This window comes from Tetranychus urticae, unplaced genomic scaffold (assembly GCF_039701765.1).
Source record: "Tetranychus urticae isolate SD_2017Ah unplaced genomic scaffold, NJAU_TeUrti_SD_1.0 Scaffold_4, whole genome shotgun sequence".
Lineage (NCBI taxonomy): Eukaryota > Metazoa > Arthropoda > Arachnida > Trombidiformes > Tetranychidae > Tetranychus > Tetranychus urticae.
The window spans coordinates 755,001-760,000 of NW_028315836.1; the positions used below are offsets into that span (position 1 = coordinate 755,001).

Consider the following 5,000-nt stretch of genomic DNA (forward strand, 5'->3'; position numbering starts at 1 on the left):
TTTCCATTGAATTACATGTTAAATTTTTTTGCATACCCCTGGAAAAATCCGAACTTTAACTTTTTCCATTGAATTACATGTTAAATTTTTTTGCATACCCCTGGAAAAATCCGAACTTTAACTTTTTCCATTGAATTACATGTTAAATTTTTTGCATAACTCTGGATTTTCGATGATGACTCATTATAACGGAAGAACGAGGTCGATTCACGGTACCAAATCTTTTGGACATTATCAGCATTAGGTCAACTAATGATTGCGTAATTTTGATCGAGTTCGTGCTGTTGGTACCAGAGGAAATCGCCTTTAATGGTTGAGCCCATAAAAGCAATGAGAATGTTCGAATTGGCGCGATTTTAGGCCACTTGCGTTTAGTAATTTAGGTCATTAATAAGCGCATGCGATAGTCGGCACTACTGGGATATTACCCCGAAAAACATGATCGCGATTGACCTTATGGTTCAAAAGTTATTGGGTGTCAAAAATAGACACGGACTTAGTCTAATTTTCAGAAAAAGAGGTTTTAGATCACAACCAGATTTATTGTGTTATATGTGGTGAGTGTAGTTGCTGAATTGAGAGAAGCAACCATCAGTAGTTGATGGGGAGGTAAGTGATTGTCTACGGTTATGGATAAGTCAATGCATCAAGCAGTGGTATGGTCCAGACTGTAGCTGTTCACGCATCTATTCCTGTTATTCTGTTGATGTTTGGTGGTTGAAGAGACGGGCCTGAATGGGTTTGGATCGTCAATCATCTTATCACCACACACTATTATACAAAGGTAGAGTACCTGCAAGACCTAAGGTCTTCCTTGGTACGACTGACAATATCTATGAGAGTTGGGCTTTAATGCTATCAGACTTCATATCTTGCATATATGTTCAAACTAGTCACTCAACAGAGTGAGCAGTATTAGTATTGAGCTCTGCTTGTGCAAAGCAGACCGCAGATTGATCCAAGAAATTGGTATCAAGCGGTTATAATACTATGCTGTTTAGTTGACTTGCAAACGTACCCAGCAATGGTTACTCCTGCTAGATGTGCTTGCACATTTTAGTGGAAGAAGATGGATTCTAAAGAGTTTTCTGCAGAATCATCTTAATGCACGACATAAATCTCGATACCTCGTTAAAGTTAACATCCACTTGCTGGTTGTTAGCTGAGGATATCGTATTTATAGCTGCAAAAACAACTTGTTTAGCATTTTACTTTGCTAAAACATCAAGTTACCTGGTTGATCCTGCCAGTAGTCATATGCTTGTCTCAAAGATTAAGCCATGCATGTCTAAGTACATACTGTTTATAAAGTGAAACCGCGAATGGCTCATTAAATCAGTTACGGTTCCTCGGATATTCTTTTTTACATGGATAACTGTGGTAATTCTAGAGCTAATACATGAACAAGTGTTCCAACCTCAGCTTGCTGACGGAAGGATCGCATTTATTAGTACAAGACCAATGATTCTTATTCACCTAGAACCCTGTTCAGTGATTTCGGTCGCTGTCTAAGGACTAGCAGTGGGGATCTTAGCAACTTCGGTTGCATTTCTTGTGATGACTCTGAATAACTGAGCAAATCGTATGGCCTCTGAGCCGACGATGTATCCCTCAAGCAACTGCCTTATCAACTGTCGATGGTAGGTTATGCGCCTACCATGGTTGTAACGGGTAACGGGGAATTAGGGTTCGATTCCGGAGAGGGAGCCTGAGAAACGGCTACCACATCTAAGGAAGGCAGCAGGCGCGCAAATTACACAATCCCAGTACGGGGATGTAGTGACGAAAAATAACAATACGGGACTCTATTGAGGCCCCGTAATTGGAATGAGTACAATTTAAATCCTTTAACGAGGATCTATTGGAGGGCAAGTCTGGTGCCAGCAGCCGCGGTAATTCCAGCTCCAATAGCGTATATTAAAGTTGCTGCGGTTAAAAAGCTCGTAGTTGGATTTCAGTCGAACCTATGGGGTCCACTGATTAAAGGGTTAGATGGTGATGTTAGGTTTCTTGCTTGTGTCTACGGATGCTTGCTTGAACCTTCATTCCTCTTTCCTGGTGGTTACATTCATAGTGTTTAGACAGAAAATTGCTCGATATTTGCTATCAATGCTCTTTACCGAGTGTTGATTCAAGCGATCGAGACTTTTACCTTGAAAAAATCAGAGTGCTCAAAGCAGGCGTCCAAAACCTCGAAAGAGGTGCCTAAAAACGGTATGGTCAACCATCTATATGATGCGTACCACTACCTTAACTTGAATGATCTTGCATGGAATAATGGAATAGGACCTTGGTTCTATTTTGTTGGTCTTAAGAATCCAAGGTAATGATTAAGAGGGACAGACGGGGGCATTTGTATTGCGGCGCTAGAGGTGAAATTCTTGGACCGTCGCAAGACAAACTACAGCGAAAGCATTTGCCAAGAATGTTTTCATTAATCAAGAACGAAAGTTAGAGGTTCGAAGGCGATCAGATACCGCCCTAGTTCTAACCATAAACGATGCCAACCAGCGATCATTCTGAGTAACTAATTTCATGACTCGAATGGAAGCTTCCGGGAAACCAAAGTTTTTGGGTTCCGGGGGAAGTATGGTTGCAAAGCTGAAACTTAAAGGAATTGACGGAAGGGCACCACCAGGAGTGGAGCTTGCGGCTTAATTTGACTCAACACGGGAAAACTCACCCGGCCCGGACACTGAGAGGATTGACAGATTGAGAGCTCTTTCTTGATTCAGTGGGTGGTGGTGCATGGCCGTTCTTAGTTGGTGGAGTGATTTGTCTGGTTAATTCCGATAACGAACGAGACTCTAGCCTACTAAATAGACTTGCAGTTTACACTGCAGTACTCCCCCTTAGTCAACCTGTGGGTGGTAGTATCTCTTGATGGTTTCGGCTGTTGAGGGCTCTGCTGCTATTAGCCTACAGAATTGGCTAGGGTAAGGATGCTGTAGCACTGTAAGGACTTCTTAGAGGGACAAGCGGCGCTCGCAGCCGCACGAAACAGAGCAATAACAGGTCTGTGATGCCCTTAGATGTCCGGGGCCGCACGCGTGCTACACTGAAGTGGTCATCGTGCATACTGTTTCCTGCTCCGAAAGGAGTGGGTAACCGCTTGAACCCATTTCGTGATGGGGATTGGGCATTGTAATTATTGCCCATGAACGAGGAATTCCCAGTAAGCGTGAGTCATTAGCTTGCGTTGATTACGTCCCTGCCCTTTGTACACACCGCCCGTCGCTACTACCGATTGAATGATTTAGTGAGGACTTCGGACTGGTCAATCCAGACCATTGGGAAACTAGTGGTCGGATTGTGCTGGAAAGATGTTCAAACTTGATCATTTAGAGGAAGTAAAAGTCGTAACAAGGTTTCCGTAGGTGAACCTGCGGAAGGATCATTAACGTATTACCCTCTTATTATAAGAGAAATACAACCTTCAAACAATCAAACACTCTGCATAGTGATATTGTAGATGCTAATATGGTGAATGCAATTGAATTGTATTTGCATTAGAGTCGCAATTGTGAATGTTTATTGCAAACATTTAGCCATTGCAACATGATTCTAATTTGCATTACATTCGTTCATTCATACATCCATCTTTCATTATCCAATGCAACAAAGAGTGAGGGTTATCTAACGATAGCCATAATTTCTTTTGCAAAACAATTGTAGTTTATAATGAAAAGCCTGTCTTGCTACATACTTGGTACCTGATCAAGTCTTCAGCTTATGCTGACGGCAAGGTTTAAAGAAGGAAGTTTTACACTTCTTCGCCTAACTAAGTAAAGACAACTATGGTTTTTATAAACTGCATACAATTGTTTTCAAACCCTCTCAATGCAGATTTAGGATACTTATTAAAAGTCCCACGGTGGCAAAGATACATCTTCAAGCGGTGGATCACTCGAATTACCAATCGATGAAGAACGTAGCTAGCTACGATAATCGGTGCGAATTGCAGGACACGCCGAGCACTTGAGCTTCCAACGCACATTGCGGCTTTCGGGTCTTTTCCGAGGTCACATCTGTCTGAGAGTTGAGATGTAAAATAATCAACAAAACACTTGCATACTACCATATATGCATTGTTTTGAGAGGATTGTATATTTATATGCATGAATCTTGATGTTTTATTCCTTTTCTTAATTGCAATTCGTTGCAATTTAGTAAGGAGAATCTCAAATCTACTTGTTTCACATGATAAATTTTGTGTACAATGCATATTTCATCTCTGCAAGCAGTATATATGAATAGATACTAGCATGAGATTCTAAGGTTAGTCGCCTATCTGACGACGCTAAAGTCGTATTGCAGATAACTACGGTGATCAACTAACCTGTTAACTGATGAATCTTCTTGCACTTGTATAAATCGTACAAATAGTAGCTATTTCATTCTGTTAAAGCAGACCTAAGAAGTAATGCAAAGGCAAAATTTGTGCAAACATTAAAGTAGATTTACGTTGCTTGCTTGCAAACAACACAAATAAACATTAATCAACTTAATCAATATTTTTGATCTCAGATCAGGTGAGGTTACCCGCCGAATTTAAGCATATAATTCAGCGGAGGAAAAGAAATCAAATGAGATTCCCTGAGTAACGGCGAGTGAAAAGGGATGAGTCCGGCGCAAAGGTTTTCCATTGAAAGGTGGAAAGCGGTGCTGCGTAATGGTTAGAGTCACGATTATTTCAACTAAATCTGCAAGTCCCTCTGACAAGGGCCCTCTTCCCAGAGACGGTTCTAGGCCGGTGGCAGATCTTGGTTAATGGAATATCGATTACTGGCTTTAGTCGCGGATAGAGTCAGATTGCTTGAGAGTGCAATCCAAATTAGGAGGTAAACTCCTCCTAAGACTAAATACGATGGTAATATCGATAGCAAACAAGTACCGTGAGGGAAAGTTGCAAAGTACTTTGAAGAGAGAGTTCAAAAGGACGTGAAACCGCTTGTAGAGAAACGGATAGAACCACGAAGTGTAGCTGAGAGGAGAACTCA

At 41.4% G+C, this 5,000-nt stretch overlaps 2 non-coding genes and 1 pseudogene across 2 annotated transcripts; all 3 read left to right on the forward strand.

The window, feature by feature from the left end:
• The first annotated feature begins 1,230 nt into the window (after positions 1-1,230).
• On the forward strand, positions 1,231-3,400 carry LOC149093030 (small subunit ribosomal RNA). Its single transcript, XR_016200383.1, has one exon. It is a non-coding gene; the product is annotated as a small subunit ribosomal RNA (ribosomal RNA).
• A 487-nt stretch (positions 3,401-3,887) lies between these two features.
• LOC149093031 (5.8S ribosomal RNA) lies at positions 3,888-4,042 on the forward strand. Its single transcript, XR_016200492.1, has one exon. It is a non-coding gene; the product is annotated as a 5.8S ribosomal RNA (ribosomal RNA).
• Positions 4,043-4,541: 499 nt separating this feature from the next.
• Positions 4,542-5,000, forward strand: part of LOC149093032 (large subunit ribosomal RNA) — a 2,889-nt pseudogene continuing 2,430 nt past the window's right edge.